Consider the following 24,814-nt stretch of genomic DNA (forward strand, 5'->3'; position numbering starts at 1 on the left):
GAGGGAAGTTTAGAGGGGGACATGAGGGGTAAGTTTTTTACACAGAGGGTTGTGAGTGCCTGGAATGACTTGCCAGGGATGGTGGTGGAGGCTAAAACATTAGGGGTATTTAAGAACCTCTTGGACAGGCACATGGATGAATGAAAATTACAGGGTTATGGGGTAGTGTGGGTTTAGTACTTTATTTTAAGGATTATATGGGTCAGCACAACATGGAGGGCTGAAGGGCCTGTACTGTGCTGTAATGTTCTATGGTTCTATAGATCCGGGCATACAGATCCATAATCCCTTGTAAGCAGGGCCGTGAAAAAGAGTTCTTGGCACGTTGACCTTCGCAAAGCAAGGTGCTGAGCAGAGGAGTCAGGACTTGTGCTGAAGTTGGACAAGACGATGCCGCCACCCCGATTCGGAGTATTGCCTGCCGCCCTGGTCACCTGCCCGCGGGAGAGATACCGGTACGATCGAAAGAGCGCGGGGAAAGTTTGCGAGAGTGTCGCCAGGGTCTCGGGAACACAGGGCAAGGTAGAGTAGGTTGGGGCTTTATTTCCTGGAGAACGAGGGGAGATTTGAGAGAGGCTTGCAGTGAGATTTAGGCCAGTTAGAAGAGTGGGCTGAGCGATGGCAGATGGAGTTCAATGCTGATAAGTGTGAGGTGCTACATTTTGGTAGGAATAATCAAAATAGGACATTCATGGTGAATGGTAGGGCATTGAAGAGTGCAGTAGAACAGGGTGATCTAGTAATAATGGTGCATAGTTCCCTGAAGGTGGAATCTCATGTGGAGAGGGTGGTGAAGAAAGCTTTTGATATGCTGGCCTTTATATCTCTTCCTGATATATTTCTCTTGGCCTCTTCCCGTCTCCTGCCTTCTCGTTTCCCGCACTATTTCCCAAGCGGAGCGGGACAGTTCCTCAGCCAGGCTTTCCCTCGTTTTGGTGATGCTGACGGGCAAACCTCTGGCCTTCATGTCTGTAGTCGCCTCTTCCACTGTCTGGTACAACCGCGTCCCATTGTCATAAAACACTCGAAGTTTAGCAGGGTACGGAGTTTGAAATCTAATCTTTTTTTGCTTTAGTACTTGCTTTACTTCGGAGTATTCTTTGCGTTTCTGCAGGACCGCGGGGGGTGGGGGGTAATCTTGGTCGAAATATATTAATTTATCGTCAAAAAACACTCTCTTCTTACCCCAGGCCCTTTGTAGAATCTGCGTCTTTGTGCTGTACCGAAGGAATTTAATTATTATAGAGCGTGGCTTTCTGTCCTGGGTAGGTTTCGGAACCAGCGCGTGGTGCGTCCTCTCGACTTCCAGCTCCATAGCCGAGGGAAGATCCAGCGCGTCCCACAGTAACTTTTCTACAAACTCCGTCATAGACGAGCCCTCCGCTCCTTCGGGAACGTTGTGGATTCTGATATTTTTCCGCCGTGATCTTCCCTCCAGGTCAAGCAGTTTACCTTCTTGGTGATGTAATATTTTTATTGTCTTGCTCAGTATCCGTTCCACGTTTTGAACGCGATCTTCCACCTTCTCAATGCAAGTCTCTGCCACCGCTATTTTTTGATTGACGCTGGCGAGCTCTGCCTTAATATCCCGGAGCTGCTGCTTTATATCTTTCTAGACCTCCATTATTTCTTTCAGGATTTCGAAGATATTCGCCGCTTCGTCTGAACGAGGCCCAGTAGCCGCCTCGCTAGCACGCGGTCGGGTAGGAGAGCTGTTCACTGCACTCCTCTCGGACGCAGGCTCCGCAGTGTCACTTTTTTTATTTCCGTTCCTTTTCCCCATTCTTGCCCCTCTTTTCAGTTCAAATATTTTTCAAAAAATATTACATTTGATGGGTTAACGGGGCTTAATACGCGTTTTTCCGGAGGAGCTAGTGACTTAAGCTGCCATTCTCGACGATGACGTCATCGGAACCTGACCAATCGTTCTTGCTGATGAGACCCACCACGATCGTGTCGTCGGCGAACTTGATGATGTGGTTCGAGCTGTGTGTTGCAGCACAGTCGTGGGTCAGCAGAGTGAACAGCGGTGGACTGAGCACGCAAACCTGGGGGAGATGAAAAGAGACGTGAGAGTTATTCCAGAGCAAACACGAGGAAATCTGCAGATGCTGGAAATTCAAACAACACCACACACAAAATGCCGGTGGAACACAGCAGGCCAGGCAGCATCTATAGGGAGAAGCACTGTTGACGTTTCGGGCCGAGACCCTTCGTCAGGACTGACTGAAAGGAGAGATAGTGAGAGATTTGAAAGTAGGAGGGGGAGGGGGAAATGCGAAATGATAGGAGAAGACCGGAGGGGGTGGGAACTTGAGCTTCCGCGTTTTCTGGTATCCGCGGTGGGGGGGGGGGGGGGGGGGGGGGGGGGTCCCGGCACCAATCCACCGCAGATAAGGAGGGCCGACTGTATCCCCATCCCATACCAGACAATGACAGAGCCAGCCAGAGGGCTCTCGGCAGATGCTCTCCACCTGTAGGAGTTTTCAAGTGTTTTCATTGACGAACCAAATCCCCTCACGCTCCTAATGAAATATAGCCGCTGTCTTGCCATCAGTTTTTGTTGCGTCCAGGTTGGATCCTCAGAGATCCTGAAGTCGACTGTACTTCCTTAGAAGGTTGGCGTCATTCAATGTCTGTAGTGAGATGCTGAAGATGTTCTATAGGTCAGTTGTGGAGAGCGCCCTCTTCTTTGTGGTGGCGTGTTGGGGAGGAAGCATTAAGAAGAGGGACGCCTCACATCTTAATAAGCTGGTAAGGAAGGCGGGCTCTGTCGTGGGCAAAGTACTGGAGAGTTTAACATCGGTAGCTGAGCGAAGGGCGCTGAGTAGGCTACGGTCAATTATGGATAACTCTGAACATCCTCTACATAGCAGAGACAGAGAAGCAGTTTCAGCGACAGGTTACTATCGATGCAATGCTCCTCAGACAGGATGAAGAGGTCAATACTCCCCAATGCCATTAGGCTTTACAATTCTACCGCCAGGACTTAAGAACTTTTTAAAAGCTATTATTAATGCTTTTTGAGATAGTGATTTAGATGCATATCATATTTTTTACTGAGTTAATTATTGTATGTAATTAGTTTTGCTACAACAAGTGTATGGGACATTGGAAAAAAAGTTGAATTTCCCCATGGGGATGAATAAAGTATCTATCTATCTATCTATCTATCTATCTATCTATCTATCTAACCCGGGAACTTGAAATTCCTCACCTTCTCCACTTCTCGTGAGGATCGGTACGCGTCCTCCCACCCCCCCGTCCTACCCTCCCCGAAGTCAGCAATCAGCTCTTTGGTCTTGCCGGCGTTGAGCGCCGGGTTGTCGCTGCGACACCACTCCACCAGCTGGTCCGCCTCGCTCCCGTACGCCCTCTCATCTCCAGCGGAGATTCTGCCGTCTCATCAGCAAATCTTGCTGCAGGGTGGAGTTGGGGGGGGGGGGGTGGGGGTTGATGCGTAGCTGGTGGGCCTTCCCTTGTCGGATAGATATATCACAAAGGATAGAAGGCCGTGCCCCTGCCCTCAGTCACTGCACACAAGTAGTATAATTAGTGTCAAGAGAACCGTTGTCTGCTGCTGGATTATTCCACTTCACGTTGTCAATGAACAAAATTACACTGATTATGCAGCGGTCGTTACGGGTTGAGTGGCTGCTCCTGACTCGAGCCACGCAGGAAGCAGCCTCGTCAAAGTTCTGTCTTTGACCTACTGTCAGAGTGCGTGCGGTCCCCGTGGCAGAAGTCATCGGCGCATACAGGTAGAGGGTGCCGAAGACTTTATTTGTTAATGTGCAGCGGAAGCGGGAGCAAAGGGTGTTGGGAATGGCGAGGGTGGAGCGCCGCGGGAGGGACGTGGGGGGATGGGTGGCGGGGAAGGGGTGCAGACACACACCCAGCCCTGAGACGCCAGGCAAGGTCATCTGATTCCAAACATTCGGTTTATTGATCATTACAGAATGTCTCTCTGGTGCTTCCCCTCTCCCTTCCCCTTTTCCCAACCATGATTCCCCTCTCCCTTCCCCTTTTCCCAACCATGATTCCCCTCTCCCTTCCCCTTTTCCCAACCATGATTCCCCTCTCCCTTCCCCTTTTTCCAATCATGATTCCCCTCTCCCATCCCCTTTTCCCAACCATGATTCCCTTCTGTAATAACTGTTCCTGAGCCTAGTGGTGTGGGTCCGGAGGCTCCTGTACCTCCTTCCTGATGGTTGAGGGGTAATAACTGTTCCTGAACCTGGTGGTGTGGGTCCTGAGGCTCCTGTACCTCCTTCCTGATGGTTGAGGGGTAATAACTGTTCCTGAACCTGGTGGTGTGGGTCCTGAGGCTCCTGTACCTCCTTCCTGATGGTTGAGGGGTAATAACTGTCCCTGAACCTGGTGGTGTGGGTCCTGAGGCTCCCGTACCTCCTTCCTGATGGTTGAGGGGTGATAACTGTTCCTGAACCTGGTGGTGTGGGTCCTGAGGCTCCTGTACCTCCTTCTTGATGGTTGAGGGTTAATAACTGTCCCTGAACATGGTGGTGTGGGTCCTGAGGCTCCTGTACCTCGTTCCTGATGGTTGAGGGGTGATAACTGTCCCTGAACCTGGTGGTGTGGGGCCTGAGGCTCCTGTACCTCCTTCCTGATGGTTGAGGGGTAATAACTGTCCCTGAACCTGGTGGTGTGGGTCCTGAGGCTCCTGTACCTCCTTCCTGATGGCAGCAGTGAGAAGAGAGCGTGGTCTGGGTGGTTGGGGTCTGACTGTCGATACCAGGTTATATTCCATAATGAAGATTAATTTGGCCTAATTCGGCCTAATTTGAAAAGAACCAGCGACTTGTATTTCCAGATCTCCTTTCTCATTCCCTAAACCCTTTATGATAATGATGTATCGGTATGTAAGGTGTGTAAAGTGATGAGAGGCATTGATCCTGTGGATAGTCAGAGGCTTTTTCCCAGGGCTGAATCAAGGGGGCACAGTTTTAAGGTGCTTGGAAGTTGGTGCAGAGGAGATGTCAGGGGTAAAGCTATCACTGTCAGAGAGTGGTGAGTGCGTGGAATGGGCTGCCAGTGACGATGATGGAGGTGGAAACAATAGGATCTTTTAAGAGACTCTTCGATAGGTACACAGAGCTTAGAAAAATGCGGTAGGGAAATTCTAGGCAGTTTCTAGAGTAGGTTAAATGGTCGGTACAACATTGTGGGCCGAAGGGCCTGTGATGTGCCGAAGATTTCTCTGCTCAGCAGATGAACGGGCAGTGTCCGGGGCGGGATTGACCTTTAATGATGTTACGGCCGTGCCGTCGGCATCGAGAGTTGTTGGTTGTCTCCGGGTGCGGGAGCTGAGTCCCGGTGATGTGCTGAGCCGTTCTAATCGCCCGCTGGAGAGCTTTGTGTCCTGTTTTTCTGCAGCTAGAGTACCACACTGTCATCCCGTATGTCAGTATGGTCTCCATCGCACCTCGATGAAAGTTGCCCAGCAAGTTAGTTCTCCTTAATTAGAGAAGCGTCTGACTTGTAGCTCCTCACCCTCAGGGGAAAACAGCTCCCCCCTCAGCCTGGTAATGTCTGAACTGGGCTGCAACGCGGAGCCTTCGGAAACAGAGAGGGGTGGGGGACCCGCGGAGCCATTGGCCGCGGCGGAATTAAGGTGTGGAAGAGAAAACGTCGAACTCGAACGGGCTGAGGGCAGTGGAGGCAGGCAGACCAGTAGTCTTTGTTCTTGCCATGAGGTCAAAGGAGCGGAGGCGGCCATTTTGTGAAGGGGCTCTGTCCTCCATTTTGTGAGCTCCGGTTGCTCGGCGTGATCAGTGTTTTAAAGAAGTCACAGTGGTGCTCCAGGCCACCTGCTGGACTGGAGGTCACTTCCAAATGAGAGGTTGTCTGTGAGGTGTCCTTTGGTCGGATATAACACGTGAGTCTGTGAATATTGGGATTGGTGCCCGCCCTGAGTGACTCGAGCTGGTTCCCGCAGAGAACAAAGAGCCATGGGGGCGCCAGCACACACGAAGACGAATGGCAACCTGTACCTGCCTGTGCCTGCTGAGTTCCTCCACCATTTTGTGAGTGCGCATCTGCAGATTGGCCCCTGTTTGCCATCAGTTACCGGTTGTCACCCGCAGAAGAGGGCAATAAGCGGACTGGAGCCAATTAGAAGGTGTAAAAGGTCAATCGGTACCCGTAGGCAGTGGCGCTGAAAGGCAACGTTTGAACTGGGAAGCGGAGGTTCTCAGATTCAAGCTGGTGATGACTCTCTCCGGAGGGGACTGGGAGAAGTAAGGGCCTGACCGGAGGAAACCCCCTGTTTCGGAGTGGTCGGGGCGGAGGGAGACTGCAGGTCTCACGTTTCAAGTTGCTGGCCTCGGGCTGGCCGTAGTTACGTTCCTGTCCGTGCGGAGACAAAGGAGAGCGAGCTTCGATCATTCAGGGGTTCGGCAGGGAGGTTCCTGCGTTGACGAGCGGGCAGGCGGTCGGGAACTCCAAACCGACCCTCAGCCGTCTCCCACTCAAAGGTTGGCAGGTCCAACTCGGCGTCAGGGAAACGCGTACGGTGTACGCCCTGAAACGCTTTCTCCTCGCCAGCGTCCAGGGAATCGGAGGAGTGCCCCCCACCCCCAAAGGGTGAACGACAGTTAAGGCATTAGGACCCCAAAGTGCCCCCCCCCGGCTCCCCCCTCACTCCCACACATAAGCGGCAGCAAGCAACAGTCCACCTCCACCCACCGGCAAAAATAGCATCGGCATTCGATGTACAACAGTCTCTCTCCCTCTCCCCCTCCCTCTCTCCCCCTCCCTCTCTCTCTCCCCCCTCTCTCCCCCTCCCTCTCCCCCCTCCCCTCTCTCCCTCTCCCTCTCTCCCCCTCCCTCTCTCCCCCTCCCTCTCTCCCCCTCTCTCCCCCTCCCTCTCTCTCCCCTTCCCTCTCTCTCCCTCCCTCTCTCTCTCTCCCCCCTCCCCTCCCTCTCTCTCCCCTCCCTCTCTATCCCCCTCCCCCTCCCCCTCCCTCTCTCTCCCCTCTCTCTCCCCCTCTCTCTCTCCCCCTCCCTCTCTCTCCCTCCCTCTCTCTCTCTCCTCTCTCTCTCCCTCTCCCCCTCTCTCACCCTCTCTCCCCCTCTCCCTCTTTCTCTCTCCCTCTCTCTCTCCCTCTCTCTCTCCCCCTCTCCCCCTCTCTCTTTCTCTCTCCCCCTCTCTCCCCCCTCTCTCTCTCCCTCTCCCTCCGTCCCTCCCTAATAAGGGAGGAGGAGGTGTGGTTTCTCCCAGCGAGCCGGTTACTCCCGGGGTAGGGGCAGAATCAGGAGTAGAACTTGGACAAGTACTCGGTTAATCAGGGTGCGGGGAGAGGGAAGGAGGGACCGATCGCAGGAGTCGAGGGTGCCAGCACAGGCGGGGTGGGACGAGTGGCCTCCCTCCTGCGACCTGGGTGCTGAGCGATCGCGGTGTCACTCGAGGAAAGTGCGCCCGCAGGACCCCGGCGGCAAGAGGGACGACCGCCTCTGGTTCCGAGCCTCCCCAGCCCCTCCTCAGTCACTTGATCGCTCCACCCTCCCCGTCATGTTATCAGTGTTTGTCAGGGTTACACAGAGACGCTGAGCCCAGCAAACACCCACAAGAGTTGGTTATGCGCCGTGAGACAACCTCCCTTGCTGCAGACGGAATTCGTGACGTGGAGAGTTCTTGATTTGTGTTTGGGCCGGTGACCACACAAAAGCTCTTTAGTTTTTGCTGAAGAAAAGGAATAAAAATAGGTGGTTATTAAATTGGAGTCTGATGCTACAAGAATTAAGGTACAAGATGTTAAGATATTAAAGGAAGTGACAATGTAATCGTTAGCTGTTTAGGTGCTGAATGGAATGTATAACTGTATTACTCTGTAGTGAAAAAAAAACTCTTTTGTATTGTGTTAGATTCTGAACTCCTGTAAGACTCTGTATTAATTCATTTTTACCGATGGTAAAAAAGCTTTGAAGGAAGGGGGTGTTACGAATGTGCCGGAACTCTGAGGGGCCGAAGGGTTCAAAGTCGCCCCCTCCTTCTTGAGAATCGCAAGATCGCTATTAATTCGGGTCTGGGACCCAGGAAATGAGAGACAATCCTCAACAAAAGCTCTCACCGTGGGACTGAGTTTAGGAGCCGAGAGGTAATGTCGCAGCTATGTAGGACCCTGGTCAGACCCCACTTGGAGTACTGTGCTCAGTTCTGGTCGCCTCACTACAGGAAGGATGTGGAAACCATAGAAAAGGTGCAGAGGAGATTTACAAGGACGTTGCCTGGATTGGGGAGCATGCCTTATGAGAATAGGTTGAGTGAACTCGGCCTTTTCTCCTCGGAGCGACGGAGGGTGAGAGGTGACCTGATAGAGGTGTACAAGATGATGAGAGGCGTTGATCGTGTGGATAGTCAGAGGCTTTTCCCCAGGGCTGAAATGGCTAACATGAGAGGACACAGATTTAAGGTGCTGGGGAGTAGGTACAGGGGGGATGTCAGGGGTAAGTTTTTCACTCAGAGTGGTGAGTGCGTGGAATGGGCTGCCGGCGACGGTGGTGGAGGCGGATACGATAGGGTCTTTTAAGAGACATGGAGTTTAGAAAAATAGAGGGCTGTGGGTAACTCTAGGTAATTTCTAAGGAGGGACATTTTTGGCACAGCATTGTGGGCCGAAGGGCCTATATTATGCTGTAGGCTTTCTATGTTTCAGTCTGTCTATTTTTTTACACACGTCTTTAATCTGTCCGACTTTGCAGAAGAATCACAGTGGCGGTGCCCCTCGCTCAGCCTGAGTCTGGGTCCGGACTGTCTTGATCAAGCGCCCCCCCCCTACACACACACAATTTATGATGAGTCTGGTCAATGTCGAGGACCCCAGCAGACTCCCAGGTGTAGTGTTGCCTCACCCGGAGGGACTGTTTGGGGCCCTGAATGGAGTGGTGGGGGGGGGTCGGTGTAGCATTTGGGCCGACATTAGGGATTAGGGAGATTAACGGGGAGGGGGGAGGCGATCCCCTAGAGAGCAGGGGCCTCTGACAAATACCTTCCCCACCTGCTTCGGTGCCAAGCGCTTTCCGCTGCACGAACTCTCCCGCTGAAATAAAGTTGGCGCAACTGTTTTCTCTAATCCACCCACTAAGGTCGGCTCCGGGAGTCAAGGGGTTAACCGGCTGGTGAGATTGTGCTAAGCTGGGTGTGTGTGTCTGTGTCTGTGTCTGTGTCTGTGTGTGTGTGAGTGTGTGTGTGTGTGTATGTGTGTGTGTCTGTGTCTGTGTGTGTGTGTGTGTGTGTGTGTGTGTGTGTCTGTGTCTGTGTCTGTGTGTGTGTGTGTGTGTGTGTGTGTGTGTGTGTCTGTGTGTGTGTGTGTGTCTGTGTGTGAGTGTGTGTGTGTGTGTGTGTGAGTGTGTGTGTGTGTGTGTGTGTCTGTGTGTGTGTGTGTCTGTGTGTGAGTGTGTGTCTGTGTGTGAGTGTGTGTGTGTGTCTGTGTGTGTGTGTGTGTCTGTGTGTGTGTGAGTGTGTGTGTGAGTGTGTGTGTGAGTGTGTGTGTGTGAGTGTGTGTGTCTGTGTGTGAGTGTGTGTGTGTGTGTGTGCGAGTGTGTGTGTGTGTGTGTGTGTCTGTGTCTGTGTGTGTGTGTCTGTGTCTGTGTCTGTGTGTGTGTGTGTGTGTATGTGTGTGTGAGTGTGTGTGTGTGTGTCTGTGTCTGTGTCTGTGAGTGTGTGTGTGTGTCTGTGTGTGTGTGTGAGTGTGTGTGTGTGAGTGTGTGTGTGTCTGTGTGTGTGTGTGTGTGTCTGTGTGTGTGTGAGTGTGTGTGTGTGTGTGTGTGTGAGTGTGTGTGTGTGTGTGTGTCTGTGAGTGTGTGTGTGTGTCTCTGTGTGTGTGTGTGTGAGTGTGTGTGTGAGTGTGTGTGTGTGTGTGTGTCTGTGTGTGTGTGTCTGTGTGTGAGTGTGTGTCTGTGTGTGAGTGTGTGTGTGTGTCTGTGTGTGTGTGTGTGTGTGTGTGTGTCTGTGTGTGTGTGAGTGTGTGTGTGAGTGTGTGTGTGTGTGTGTGAGTGTGTGTGTCTGTGTGTGCCTGTGTGTGAGTGTGTGTGTGCCTGTGTGTGAGTGTGTGTGTGTGCGTGTGTCTGTGTGTTTCCTCTGACCCTCTGCTCCTATCTGAAGCCAGCAGCTCAGCTGACTGTGTTGAGCTGGGACAGATACGAGCTCCCCCATTGACGTCAATCGGTTGGAGCCGCCTCGCTGGGCTGATGAATGAGCCCGATCATTGAACTGGAAAACAGACGAAAGCCCCTGCGCTCATTAATCCTTGGCCATCCCGTCCCAGCTCAGCCAGCGTGCGGGGCGCTGCGGCAATGAAAGAAGTGAGCAGTCCTTTCATGTCATTGAGAGAGAGAACAGAATCCTGGCAGGGCAGCTCCATCGGCACCGGGCACTCGTCCTGCACCCCTTTCCCCTCCGCCTTCCCCCAACTCCATCCTCCCCGGCTCTACGGTCGGGACCAGACTCAAAGTTCAAAGTATTTACGTGGCGCCCAGAATACGGACCCCGGCGTTCGCTGTCTCACTGGCGTGCTCAGCAACTCGCGATAAGCTTGGGCTTGTCGGCATCATGGAGAAGGAAAATCTCTGATCTCCAAACTTGGACTCCCCGGGGAGGCTCCGGGAGTGAACCCCGAGGGGGAAATCCGGAGCTGGAGTCCCTGAGGCAGTCCGACGTCGAGTTCGACGCTGACCGGCAACTCCTGGTGCCGAACCGTATCGGTCTCTGCCGTTCCTCTGGGTTCATCGTCTGCGTGGAGAGGGGGAGCCTGATACACGGGGAACAGCTCAATCTCTCCGTATCGTACAGCCCGGGGCCTGCGTGTCACACAGAGAACTGGGGCGCGTGTTGGGCCCCCGACCAACAGAGGGCCTCCTTTTGGGAGCAGCACTGGGCTGGGGATGATGGGCCAGCGGGACGCGATCGGTGGGGTCCTCCAAGAGCCCGAGGCACTTCCTCGACTACGGTGAGCAGTTAGAAACTCCCTCCTGTGAATGGGAAGCGAGTGAGGTCCGACCCCACCGTGGAGTGTCGAGTCAGCTCGGACGCAATGTCCATGGTCAATGGAAGTCAACTCGATAAATCCATTATGGAATAAATGCCAGAATAGAATCAGCGGCCGCTGAACCGGTGTACAGGACACAAACGACGCAAGCTGTGCGAATACACAGAGGAAGAAATTATAACAGCTAAACACGCAATCAATATCGAGGATATCAGATGAGGAGCCCTTGAAAGTGAGACCATGGGTTGTGGGAACAGTTCAGTGTTGGGGCGAGTGAAGTTATCCCCTCTGATTCAGGAGCCTGATGGTTGAGGGGTAATAACTGTTACTTGAACCTGGTGGTGTGGGTCCTGAGGCTCCTGTACCTCCTTCCTGATGGTTGAGGGGTGATAACTGTCCCTGAACCTGGTGGTGTGGGTCCTGAGGCTCCTGTACCTCCTTCCTGATGGTTGAGGGGTGATAACTGTTCCTGAATCTGGTGGTGTGGGTCCTGAGGCTCCTGTACCTCCTTCCTGATGGTTGAGGGTTAATAACTGTTCCTGAACCTGGTGGTGTGGGTCCTGAGGCTCCTGTACCTCCTTCCTGATGTTTGAGGGGTGATAACTGTCCCTGAACCTGGTGGTGTGGGTCCTGAGGCTCCCGTACCTCCTCCCTGATGGTTGAGGGGTGATAACTGTCCCTGAACCTGGTGGTGTGGGTCCTGAGGCTCCCGTACCTCCTCCCTGATGGTTGAGGGGTAATAACCGTCCCTGAACCTGGTGGTGTGGGTCCTGAGGCTCCTGTACCTCCTTCCTGATGGTTGAGGGGTGATAACTGTCCCTGAACCTGGTGGTGTGGGTCCTGAGGCTCCCGTACCTCCTCCCTGATGGTTGAGGGGTGATAACTGTTCCTGAACCTGGTGGTGTGGGTCCTGAGGCTCCTGTACCTCCTTCCTGATGGTTGAGGGGTGATAACTGTCCCTGAACCTGGTGGTGTGGGTCCTGAGGCTCCCGTACCTCCTTCCCGATGGTTGAGGGGTAATAACTGTCCCTGAACCTGGTGGTGTGGGTCCTGAGGCTCCTGTACCTCCTTCCTGATGGTTGAGGGGTAGTAACTGTCCCTGAACCTGGTGGTGTAGGTCCTGAAGGGAAAGTTTTACCTGACAGATCTGTTGGAATTCTTTGAAGAAGAAACAAGCAGGGTAGAGCATAAGGTATAGGAGCAGAAGTAGGCCTTTCGGCCTGTCGAGTCTGCTCCACCATTCAATCATGGGCTGATCTAATTCTTCCCCACTCCCCACTCCCCTGCCTTCTCCCCACACCCTTTGATGCTCCGGCTAATGGAGAACCGGTCCATCTCTGCCTTAAATACACCCATTGACTTGGCCTCCACATGAAGGAGAATCGGTTGTATATTTGGACTTTCAGAAGGCCTTTGACAAGGTGCCACACGTGAGGCTGCCTGACAGGCTACGAGCCCACGGTGTTACGGGGAGGATTCTAGCGCGGATAACGCAGTGGCTGACTGGCGGGAGGCGAGAGTGGGAATGAAGGGAGCCTTTTCTGGGTGGCTGCCGTTGACTAGTGGTGTTCCACAGGGGTCTGTGTTGGGACCGATTCTTTTTGCCAATGGTTTGGGTGATGGAATTGATGGCTTTTTTTTTTAAGATTATGAGGACACTCAGTCCTTGTTTATTGTCATTTGGAAATGCATGCAATGTTCCTCCGGAGTGATATCACAAAATAAAAACACAGGACAAACCAAAGACCCACACTGACAAAACCACATAATTATAGCCTATAGTTACAGCAGTGAGAAGCAATACCGTAATTCGATAAAAGCAGACCACGGGCGCGGTTTTAAAAAGTCTCGCGTCCCGATCGACTCCAATCGTCCCGATACCAGGCAGCAGACGGGAGAACTCTCCCTGCCATAAACTTCCAGGCACTGACAACTAACGCCTCGGAAGCACCCGACGACAGCAGACTCTTGAGTCCGTACGAGACCCTCAAGCCTCCGATACAGCCTCCCGAGCGCCTTCGACCTCGTCCCGGCCGCCGAAACAAGCAGAGCCGAGATTCCGGACCGCACGGTAGCGGCGGCAGCGAAGCGGGCATTTCCGAAGTTTCTCCAGACGTTCCTCCCCGCCCTCGCGTCTGCCTCCATCGAATCAGGACTGTGCACGGATCCCTACTTAACACGTAACGGGTATCCATTCTCCAGAGAGGCCGCGCGCGCTGCATCGCGCCGCCATCTTCTCCTCCTCCTTTGCAAATGGTACGAAGATAGGTGGAGGGGCAGGTAGTTTTGAGGAAGCAGGGAGGCGACAGAAGGACTGAGACAGATTAGGAGATTTGGCGAAGAAATGGCTGATGGAATACAGTGTTGGGAAGTGTATGGTCATGCACTTTGGTAGCAGAAATGAAAGGGCTGACTATTTCCTAAATGGAGAGAAGATACAAAAAGCACTGACGTACAAAGCTGGGGGGGGGATTTAGAAACATAGAAAACCTACAGCACAGTACAGGCCCTTCGGCCCACAAAGCTGTGCCGAACATGACCCTACCTTAGAACTACCCACAGCCCTCTATTTTACTAAGCTCCATGTATCCATCCAGGAGTCTCTTAAAAGACCCCATCGTATCCACCTCCACCACCGTCGCCGGCAGCCCATTCCATACACTCACCACTCTCTGAGTGAAAAACTTACCCCCTGACATCTCCTCTGTACCTACTCCCCAGCACCTTGAACCTGTGCCCTCTCGTGTTAGCCATTTCAGCCCTGGGGAAAAAGCCTCTTGACTATCCACACGATCAATGCCTCTCATCACCTTGTACACCTCTATCTGGTCACCTCTCACCCATCCTCATTCCGTGAAGGTTAATTTGCGGGGTTGAGTCTGTGGTGAGGAGGGCAAATGCAATGTTTGCATTCATTTCAACAGGACTAGAATATAAACGCCAGGATGTAACGTTGAGTCTTTATAAAGCACTGGCGAGGCCTCACTCGGAGTACTCTGGGCAGATCTGGGCCCCCTTGTCTCAGAAAGGGAGAGGGTTCAGAGGAGGCTCACGAGAATGGTTCCAGGATACTTAACGGCTTGTCTTATGAAGAGCGTCCGATGGCTCTGGGCTGATAGAATTCGGAAGAGAGAGAGGGGCGTCGCGGTCGGAATGGAGGCGATATTACGGCTCGGAGTGTCCGGGAGTTCGGAGTTCGGTTACCGGCCTCTGTACGTCCGCCCCGTGGGTTTACCGCCAGGCGCTCCGGTTCCCACCCCCGCAGTCCGAAGACGGGCCGGGTAGATTAATTGCAAGTCGTCCGGTGATCAGTCGGGGGTTGCTGAGGCGACGCGGTTCGTGGGCCCTGGCTCCGCGCCGTGCTTTCCCACCTTACGGGCCCCGTTACGCCGCTGGCGCTCGGGGCCGCAGCGAGGGCCCCCCCCCCCCCCCCGTCGCTGGCGGTGCGCGGGGCTTCTTCAGCGTGACGGCAGCCTCCCGCTCGGTTTCCAGCCCCGGGCGGAGGCTCGGGAAATGCCGTCGCAGTCAGGCGCAGGAGGGCTCTCCGTTGCCGTTTCCGTGACAGAAGGTTCTTTTGGAGAAGGTTTTCAATGCTTGTAAATAGCCCTGAGTCCTTGTACTGTGCACTTCACTGAAGTGAAGGGAGTAATTATTTCTCAGCACCGTGATCCCTCAGATGCAGCAGATCGGTAGAGAAACGTCTGCCGACTGTGCGACCGAATTTAGGTAATCACTCGGTGGCAGGTTAGGGCCACCAAGGGGGAGAGATCGATATCGACGCACCGGATATAATCTGTCAACGTCCCTCTGTCTGCTTTTCCTGCCTGGCCCTCAGCTGCGGCCGTGATCTCTCAACCCCTAACCTCCCCCGGTTATTTAGAGATAGAGCGTGTTAACAGGGCCCTTCCGGACCGCCCGGCGGCGCACAGATTTTAACCCTAGCCTGGTCACGGGGCAATTCACAATGGCGGGCAGAAGGCGCGGACGGCGGCGGGATTGAGCCCTGAACTCTGACCCCCCCCCAAGCTGACCCCCCTAGGCTACCATGGCGACCGTAGAAGCCCTTGCAGGACTGAGCGGACAAAGTCTGCCAATGGCTTCGGAATTGGAATTTATTTTTATTTCTCACATCCATCCCTCGACATGGGGGAGTAAAAAATCTTTACGTTGCACCTCCGTCGCAGTGTACAAGCAGTGAGGTGGGAGGACATTGCCCCAGACGCTAGGATTGTATGCGTAATAGCTTTGTGAAAATGTACGTACAGCCAGATCAATGTGTACTGATCGGTCTGACGGCCTGGCGGAAGAAGCGGTCCCGGAGACTGTTGGATCATGGCCTTAATGCTGCGGTACCGCTTCCCAGACACAGATGCAGAGGACAACGGTCAATATCCCGGCAGGACTAGGCTGGTCCGACGCAGGCCGATCACGTCACCAGAAGGTTCAACAGAGTTCCGAAGGCTGCAGGGTGAGGGTGAACGGCTGGAGTTGAGCTGGTGTTCCTCCAGCCATATTGGCCATGGTTACAGTACTGCGGGGAAGACAAACAGGCCTAAGGATTAAAGCCTCCAGTTCCAGTCATGTTGCCCGTGGTTACCATACTGAAGGGATGAGAAACAGGCCTAAGGATTAAAGCCTCCAATTCCAGTCGTATTCGCCGTGGTTACAATACTTCAGGGGAGAGAAAAAGGCCTAAGGATTAAAGCCTCCAGTTCCAGTCATGTTACCCGTGGTTACCATACTGAAGGGATGAGAAACAGGCCTAAGGATTAAAGCCTCCAGTTCCAGTCATGTTGCCCATGGTTACCATACTGAAGGGATGAGAAACAGGCCTAAGGATTAAAGCCTCCAGTTCCAGTCATGTTACCCGTGGTTACCATACTGAAGGGATGAGAAACAGGCCTAAGGATTAAAGCCTCCAGTTCCAGTCATGTTGCCCGTGGTTACCATACTGAAGGGATGAGAAGCAGGCCTAAGGATTAAAGCCTCCAATTCCAGTCGTGTTCTTGTGAATTTTATCTGCACCCATCCCATCTTAGCATCCCGCGTACATGGCCTCGGGGTGCCACTTGGCTTCGTGGGTGACCTGTCAAACCGTTTGGATTTCCGTTACAGGTTCAGTGAGCCCCCCACCCCCCCCGCTCTTTGTGACTTCTATAAAATGGCTGGGATGAGGAAATGGAAGGGTAGGTTGATAAGCTCGAGGCACTGGCGAGGCCCCGCCCATCAGCAGGTTTGGGCCCCTTATCTAAGAAAGGACGTGCTGACATTGGAGAGGGTTCAGAGAAAGTTCATGAAAATGGTTCCGGGGTTGAAGGGATTGTCATACGAAGAGCGTTTGATGGCTCTGGGCCTGTATTCCCTTGAATTCAGAAGAATGAGGGGTGACCTCATTGACACCTATTGAAATGTCTTGATATTTGAGGATGTTTCCTAAGGTGGGAGAGTCTAAAGCCATACGATACAGCCTCAGAATAGAGCGGCGTCCTTTTAGAACGGAGATGAGGAGGAATGCCTTTAGCCAGAGGGTGGTGAATCTGCCAAATTTGATGCTAAGGGCAGTTGTGGAGGCCAAGTCGTTACAAATATTTAAGGCGGAGGTTGATATATTCTCGGTTGGTCAGGGCATGAAGGGACACGGGGAGAAGGCAGGAGATCGGGGGCTGAGAGGGGAAAATGGATCAGCCATGATGAAATGGCAGGGCAGACTCGATGGGCCAAGTGGCCTAATTCTGCTCCTATAGAGACTGTGAAAAGTATTCACCCCACCCCAGAAGTTCTCATGTTTTATTGTTTTACAACATTGAATCACAATGGATTTAATTTCGCTTTTTTGACACAGATCAACAGAAAAAGACTCTTTTGTCTCAAAGTGAAAACAAAGTGATCTAAATTAATTACAAATTTAAAAAAACACAAACTAATTGATTGCATAAGTATTTACCCCTTTCGAGTCAGTATTTAGCAGCAATTATAGCCTCGCGTCTGTGTGGATAGATCTCTATCAGCTTTGCACATCTGGACACTGCAATCTTCCACACTCTTCCTTACCAAACTGCTCAAGCTCTGTCAGATTGCAAGGGGATCGTGAGTGAACAGCCCTTTTCAAGTCCAGCCACAAATTGTCAATTGGATTGAGGTCTGGACTCTGACATGGCCACTCCAGGACATTAACTTTGTTGTTTTTAAGCCATTCCTGTGTAGGTTTGGCTTTGTGCTTGGGGTCATTGTCTTGCTAGAAAACAAATCTTCCCCCAAGTCGCAGTTCTCTTGCAGACTGCATCAGGTTTTCCTCCAGGATTTCCCTGTATTTTGCTGCATTCATTTTACCCTCTGCCTTCACAAGCCTTCCAGGACCTGCTGCAGTGAAGCATCCCCACAGCACGACGCAGCCACCACCATGCTTCACGGTGGGGATGGTGTGTTCTTGATGATGTGTGGTGTTTGACTTATGCCAAACATAGCGTTTAGCCTGATGGCCAAGAAGCTCAATTTTTGTTTCATCAGACCATAGAACCTTCCTCCAGCTGACTTCAGAGTCTCCCACCTGCCCTCTGGCAAACTCTAGCCGAGATTTCATGTGAGTTTTTTTCCCAACAGTGGCTTTCTCTTTGCCGCTCTCCCACAAACCTGCGACTGGTGAATCACCCGGGCAACAGTTGTTGTGTGCACAGGCTCTCTCATCTCAGCCGCTGAAGCTTGTAACTCCTCCAGAGTTGTCGTAGGTCTCTTGGTGGCCTCCCTCACCCGTCCCCTTCTTGCACGGTCACTCAGTCTTTGAGGACAGCCTGCTCTAGACAGATTTACAGCTGTGCCATATTCTTTCCATTTCTTGATGACTGACTTAACTGTTCTCCAAGGGACAGTCAGTGACCTGGGAATGTTCTTGTATCCGTCTCCTGACTTGTGCTTTTCAATATCCTTTTCGCAGAGTTGCTTGGCGTGTTCTTTTGTTTTCACGGTGTAGTTTTTGCCGGGATACTGACTCACCGGCGGTCGGACCTTCCAGACACAGGCATATTTTCACCACAATCAATCGAAAATCCTTGACTGCACACGGTGATCTCCGTTTAACTAATTACATGACTTCTAAAAACCAATTGGCCGCACCAGTGGTGAATTGGTGCGTCATATTAAAGGGTGTGAATACTGATGCAAGCAAACTATTTTGTGGTTTATATTTGTAATTAGTTTACTTTGTAGAGATCTGTTTTCACATTGACAGGAAACAATGCGTCAGAAAAAGCCAAATCAAATCCACGGTGATTTTATGTTGTAAAACAATAAGAAGTGAAATCTTCCAAGGGGGTTGAATACTTCTTATAGGCACGGTATATCTCACGGTCTAGTGGACCACCGTGGATGTCAAACATTACTTTAATGGCTATAAACAGCATGAAACAATTAAGCTAATTGCCCCAAGTTTCTTGAACCAGCCAGTAATGCCGTCAAACAGTGTGACTGCTATCGTCTTTGATGTTTAATAATTTAAGTTTTAAGCTGAATAAAACCAAAACAACAGTAATTAAACACGTTTGACTCATGAAATATGAGTAATCCGAAAGTTCAAAGTTTCTCCCCTTGTACAGATTTAATTTCCAGGTTCACCCAATGAGGGCTAAAGGATATATCCCAATCCTTTAACCAACATATCAAATATCGGATATTAACTGCCCAATAATAAAATCTAAAATTAGGCATTGGGTTCTATTTCTCTTCCCTTTGCTCTTTCTAAATTGCCGAAACGAATTGACAACCCGATAGTTAAACATACTTTACGTATATGGTTTCAATTTCGGAAATTTTTTGGGTTGATTCAGTTTGTTTTAACTATTCCTATTGTACCCAATTGCTTTCTTTATCCTTCTATTATAGACCAAGCTTATTCAGCTTGGAAGACTAAAGGATTACTACGATTTTCCGATTTATTTTTGAATAATTGTTTTATGTCTTTTGAGCAATTATCTAATAAATATAATTTGCCTAGATTTCATTTTTTTAGATATTTACAGATTAGGAATTTCTTAAATACTGTACTTCCTACTTTTCCAAATTTTGTGTCTTTAGGTATTTTGGAGAATTTGTTTGAACTAAACCCTTTTCAGAAAGGGCTAATATCAAAACTTTACAATATAATTATGAAGATACGTTCAGAGCCCTTCTATAAGACTAAAAACGATTGGGAAAGAGAACTTAACCTTACTATCCCTATTGAGAATTGGGATAAAATTCTTCAATTAGTTAATACATCATCTATATGTGCTAAACATTCATTAATACAGTTTAAAGCTGTGCACAGGGCTCATATGTCCAAGGATAAATTGGCTCATTTTTATTCCCATATAAATCCTATTTGTGACAGATGTCATTCTGAGATAGCGTCTTTAACTCATATGTTCTGGTCATGTCCGCTTTTGAAAAAATATTGGAAAGATATTTTTGATATTATTTCTGCGGTATTGAACATTGATTTACAACCTCATCCTATTACTGCAATTTTTGGTTTACCAATGATGGATTCACTCCAGACAGGGTAAGGAGGCCCGTTAACAGGCAAACCCGGCGACAAGGCTGTGGTCCTCCTGGAGATTTCCTCACGGCACACGCTCTCCAATCCGGGCTGCGGCCCGGTAAGGCCCCTCTGCTGTGCGCTATTCGACAGGTGCTGCCTGACCCAAGGGCTTCATTCAGCCGCGCTTTGTTGTGGAATGTCGGTGTGGGAATTGTCTGCCACCTTTCCCAGTGCGTCACTGGCTGTGCGCTGTGCCGAGCACGCGACCCCTGACTCTGTAACTCTGTCCTTATAAAGCTCAGAGTGATTTCATTAACAAAGTACAGAGGCATGCAAAAAGTTTGGGCAAAACTTCTGTTGCTGTGAGTTGTTAAGTGAGTAGAAGATGAACTGATCTCCAAAAGTCATAAAGTTAAAGGGGAAACATCCCTTTCAACATTTTAAGCAAGATTAGTGCATTATTTTTGTTTTGTACAATCTTAGAGTGGAAAAGAAAAGGAAAGGAACACTATGCAAAAGGTGTGGGCACCCCGAGAGATCTGAGCGCTCGGCTAACTTTCACCAAGGTCTCCAGCTTGTGAGGGCTTACGGCTTGTTCACAGTCATGGTTAGGAAAGAACCACACAGAACTAGAAGCCTTTTGCAAGGAGGCATGGGCGAAAATCCCCCCCAAACAAGAATTGAAAGATTCTTAGCTGGCTACAGAAAGCGTTTACAAGCTGTGGACTCTCTGACGGTGGTGTCTGAAAAGAGGACGCTGTCCAAGTTGCACGCCATCTTGGACAATGACTCCCATCCACTCCATAATGTACTGGTCAGGCACAGGAGTACGTTCAGCCAGAGACTCATTCCACCGAGATGTAACACTGAGCGTCACAGGAAGTCATTCCTGCCTGTGGCCATCAAACTTTACAACTCCTCCCTGGGAGTGTCAGACACCCTGAGCCAATAGGCTGGTCCTGGACTTATTTCCACTTGGCATGATTTACTTATTATTACTTAATTATTTATGGTTTTATATTGCTATATTTCTACACTATTCTTGGTTGGTGCGGCTGTAACGAAACCCAATTTCCCTCGGGATCAATACAGTCTGTCTGTCTGTCTGTCTGTCTGTCTGTGATATTTGCCAAAGGGGGTGTTATATGCAGGGTGCCCAAACTTTTGCTTCGGGCCCTTTTCCTTTTCTTTGTTATTTTGAAACTGCAAAAGATGGAATTAAAAAAGTAAATCTTGCTTAAAATATTAAAGAAATGCGCCATCTTTAACTTTACGCCTTTTGGAAATCTGATCATCTTTTACTCGCTTAGCTATTCACAGTAACAGAAATTTTGACCGGAGTGCCCAAACTTTTGCATGCCACTGTACTCATGTACAATACTGTATAAATAGATCTGTCACCCTGACGGTCTTTCGGCTGCGTAAGTCCGGGGAAGACGATCTCTGGCCCCGCCAAACGTGTGAGATTGAGGTGCGGAACCCACTGTTTGTGTGGACGCTGCGTGATCTGTCCACCCCCCGTTACAAATCAGCACCACGGAACAACAGACAGTACTCCGCATACAGTTAAACGATTTAGCTTTACAATTCTTAAGTTGACTAAAGGGTTAGTAAAGTAAAACAAAAAAGAAAAAGAAAAAGAAAAGAACTGCCCAACGTGCACGTTGGAGCACACTGCTTCCCCTTCGCCGATCCTCCGTCGATTTCCACCGGGCTTCATCGACTCCCGGCCCCGCTCCAAGTCTGCACCTACGACCTCTCCTTTCTGGCATCTCCTCACTCCATCTTCCACCAGATGAGACCCAGATCACCCCGGTGTCAGGCACACGGCACGAAGACACACTCCCCTCATTGCACAGGTCTCATTCCAAAGCACCCGTTACCTCTAACCGTGACCCAAACACTGCTTCTACAGAAAGACCATTTCATCAGCAATGAAACCTTTCCCAGGGTGAGAGAGCGAGAGAGAGACAGAGAGGGAGAGAGAGAGAGTAGGGGAGAGAGAGGGAGACACAGAGACAGAGAGAGAGAGGGGGGTGGAGAGAGGGAGAGAGAGAGAGAGACAGACAGACAGACAGACAGAAAGACAGACAGAGAGTGAGAGAGAGGGAGAGAGAGTGGGGGAGAGAGAGGGAGAGACAGAGAGAGAGAGGAGGGAGAGAGAGACAGAGAGAGAGAGGGAGACACAGAGAGAGTGAGAAAGAGAGGGAGAGAGAGACAGACAGACAGAGAGAGAGTGAGAGAGAGAGACAGAGAGAGAGAGATAGAGAGAGAGGGAGAGAGAGAGAGGGGGGAGAGAGAGACAGGGAGAGAGAGGGAGAGAGAGAGAGAGGGGTGGAGAGAGAGAGAGAGAGGGGGGGAGTGAGAGAGTGCGCCAGGGAGCCTAAGACTTTTGCACACAGCACTGTAGGAATTTTATGTATTGCACTGTACTGCTGCCACAAAAAAAACTAATTTCATGATAATTGTGAGTGATGATAAACCTGTTTTTGAAACAGGTTTCTAATTGTGGTCTGAGAGCGGGAAAGGGGAAGGGAGAGGGGGAATCACGGTTGGGAAAAGTGGAAGGGAGAGGGGGAATCGGTTGGGAAAAGGGGAAGGGAGAGGGGGAATCACGGTTGGGGAAAAGGGGAAGGGAGAGGGGGAATCATGGTTGGGAAAAGGGGAAGGGAGAGGGGGAATCACAGTTGGGGAAAAGGGGAAGGGAGAGGGGGAATCATGGTTGGGGAAAGGGGAAGGGAGAGGGGAATCATGGTTGGGAAAAGGGGAAGGGAGAGGGGGAATCATGGTTGGGGAAAAGGGGAAGGGAGAGGGGAATCATGGTTGGGAAAAGGGGAAGGGAGAGGGGGAATCATGGTTGGGGGAAGGGGAAGGGAGAGGGGAATCACGGTTGGGAAAAGGGGAAGGGAGAGGGGGAATCATGGTTGGGGGAAGGGGAAGGGAGAGGGGAATCATGGTTGGGAAAAGGGGAAGGGAGAGGGGGAATCACGGTTGGGAAAAGGGGAAGGGAGAGGGGAATCATGGCTGGGGAAAGGGGGAGGGGGAATCATGGTTGGGAAAAGTGGAAGGGAGAGGGGGAATCATGGTTGGGAAAAGGGGAAGGGAGAGGGGAATCATGGTTGGGAAAAGTGGAAGGGAGAGGGGAATCACGGTTGGGAAAAGTGGAAGGGAGAGGGGAATCATGGTTGGGGGAAGGGGAAGGGAGAGGGGGAATCACGGTTGGGAAAAGGGGAAGGGAGAGGGGAATCACGGTTGGGAAAAGGGGAAGGGAGAGGGGGAATCATGGTTGGGAAAAGGGGAAGGGAGAGGGGAATCATGGTTGGGAAAAGTGGAAGGGAGAGGGGAATCACGGTTGGGAAAAGTGGAAGGGAGAGGGGAATCATGGTTGGGGGAAGGGGAAGGGAGAGGGGGAATCACGGTTGGGAAAAGGGGAAGGGAGAGGGGAATCACGGTTGGGAAAAGTGGAAGGGAGAGGGGAATCACGGTTGGGAAAAGTGGAAGGGAGAGGGGAATCATGGTTGGGGGAAGGGGAAGGGAGAGGGGGAATCACGGTTGGGAAAAGGGGAAGGGAGAGGGGAAGCACCAGAGAGACATTCTGCAATGATCGATAAACCGGTGGTTTGGAATCGAACGACCTTGCTGGGCGTCTCAGGGACCGGGTGCGTCTGAACCTGTGTCAACCCCTTCCCCAACCCCAACTGCCCCCCGCCCCCAGCACTCCTTCCCCGCCACCCGTCCCACAACCCCTCCCTCCCCATTCCCAGCAGCCTTCGCTCCCGCCAGATTTACAAACTCGCCCCCCGCTGCCCATTGACAAATGCAGTCCTCAGGCGCCCCAGCTCTACATCTGCTACCCTGAGATTAGCTTCTCGTGAAGGCATTGACAGTAGAATATAGACAAAGTTCAACAAAAGCCAGCGGGTGTTCGAAAGAAGAATAAATAAGTAAATGAGCCCACAGGTAACAGGTGTGAGGTATTGCACTTCGGAAGGTCAAACCGAGGTAGAACGTACAAGGTAAATGGTAGGGCACTGAGGAGTGCAGTAGAACAGAGGGATCTGGAATGCAGATACAAAATTCCCTAAAAGTGGTGTCATGGGTAGATAGAGTCGTAAAGAGAGCTTTTGGTACATCGGCCTTTATAAATCGAAGTATTGAGTATAAGAGTTGGAATGTTATGGTGAGGTTGTGTAAGGCATTGGTGAGGCCGAATCTGGAGTATCGTGTACAGTTTTGGTCACCGAATTACAGGAAGGATATTAATAAGGTTGAAAGAGTGCAGAGAAGGTTTACAAGGATGTTGCCGGGACTTGAGAAACTGAGTTACAGAGAGAGGTTGAATAGGTTAGGACTTTATTCCCTGGAGCATAGGAGAATGAGGGGAGATTTGATCGAGGTGTATAAAATTATGATGGGTATAGATAGAGTGAATGCAAGCAGGGTTTTCCCACTGAGGTGAGGGGAGGAAAAAACCAGAGGACATGGGTTAAGGGTGAAGGGGGAGAAGTTTAAAGGGAACATTGGGGGGGGGCTTCTTCACGCAGAGAGTGGTGGGAGTGTGGAATGAGCTGCCAGATGAAGTGGTGAATGCGGGCTCACTTTTAACATTTAAGAAAAACTTGGACAGGTACATGGATGAGAGGGGTTTGGAGGGATATGGGCCGGGTGCAGGTCAGTGGGACTAGGCAGAAAAATGGTTTGGCACAGCCAAGAGGGGCCGAAAGGTCTGTTTCCGTGCGGTAATGTTCTATGGTTCTTGGGAGCATGTTGTAGGAGTCGCTGAGTGTTTTGGGTGGGTGTACGTCTGCGCCGGGAGCTGGACGTGTCTCACCGATGCCCTCTCTCTCCGTTGCAGGTCGTCCAAGCTGTTCCGCGCGTTCTACGTCCCCTTCCTGTCGGAGCAGCAGACGACGTACGCCAACTACACCATCCTGAAACCCAAGAGGCTGAAGGCAGCGCGGAAGAAGGCGGGGGGCTAGGACAGCGCCCTTGCTGGAAGAGCTGGGGAGGGTGGGGAAGGAACCCCGCCCGGGGACCAGAGACAATGGGGTCCCTTCGACTTGTCAATGTATTGTATCACCCCCCACCGAGTCAGCCGATCGCCGTTTACGTTCCTGCTTGTCCTGTGATTATGTCGGTCAACTGTGCACATGGACTGTTTGCTGAGGGCGGTATTGATTCGAGCTGCCCACATAGCCCACAATTGTCCAGTCTAGGTGTGTTCCCCACTCCCCTCAGTCTCGAACCCTTTCCTCTCTTCGCCAGTCCTCGATCTGAAACCCGTTTCCCCTCCCCC

At 51.3% G+C, this 24,814-nt stretch overlaps 1 long non-coding RNA gene across 1 annotated transcript in view; it reads left to right on the forward strand.

The window, feature by feature from the left end:
• The window catches only part of LOC140716698 (uncharacterized), a 157,691-nt gene that overhangs the window by 132,648 nt on the left and 229 nt on the right, over positions 1–24,814 (forward strand). The window contains exon 2 of the long non-coding RNA XR_012096354.1: positions 24,374–24,814. This exon is cut by the window's right edge and continues 229 nt beyond it. This is a non-coding gene — a long non-coding RNA (uncharacterized lncRNA). The remainder of the gene's footprint in view (positions 1–24,373) is intronic.

This window comes from Hemitrygon akajei, chromosome 26 (genome assembly GCF_048418815.1).
Source record: "Hemitrygon akajei chromosome 26, sHemAka1.3, whole genome shotgun sequence".
NCBI classification, from domain to species: domain Eukaryota; kingdom Metazoa; phylum Chordata; class Chondrichthyes; order Myliobatiformes; family Dasyatidae; genus Hemitrygon; species Hemitrygon akajei.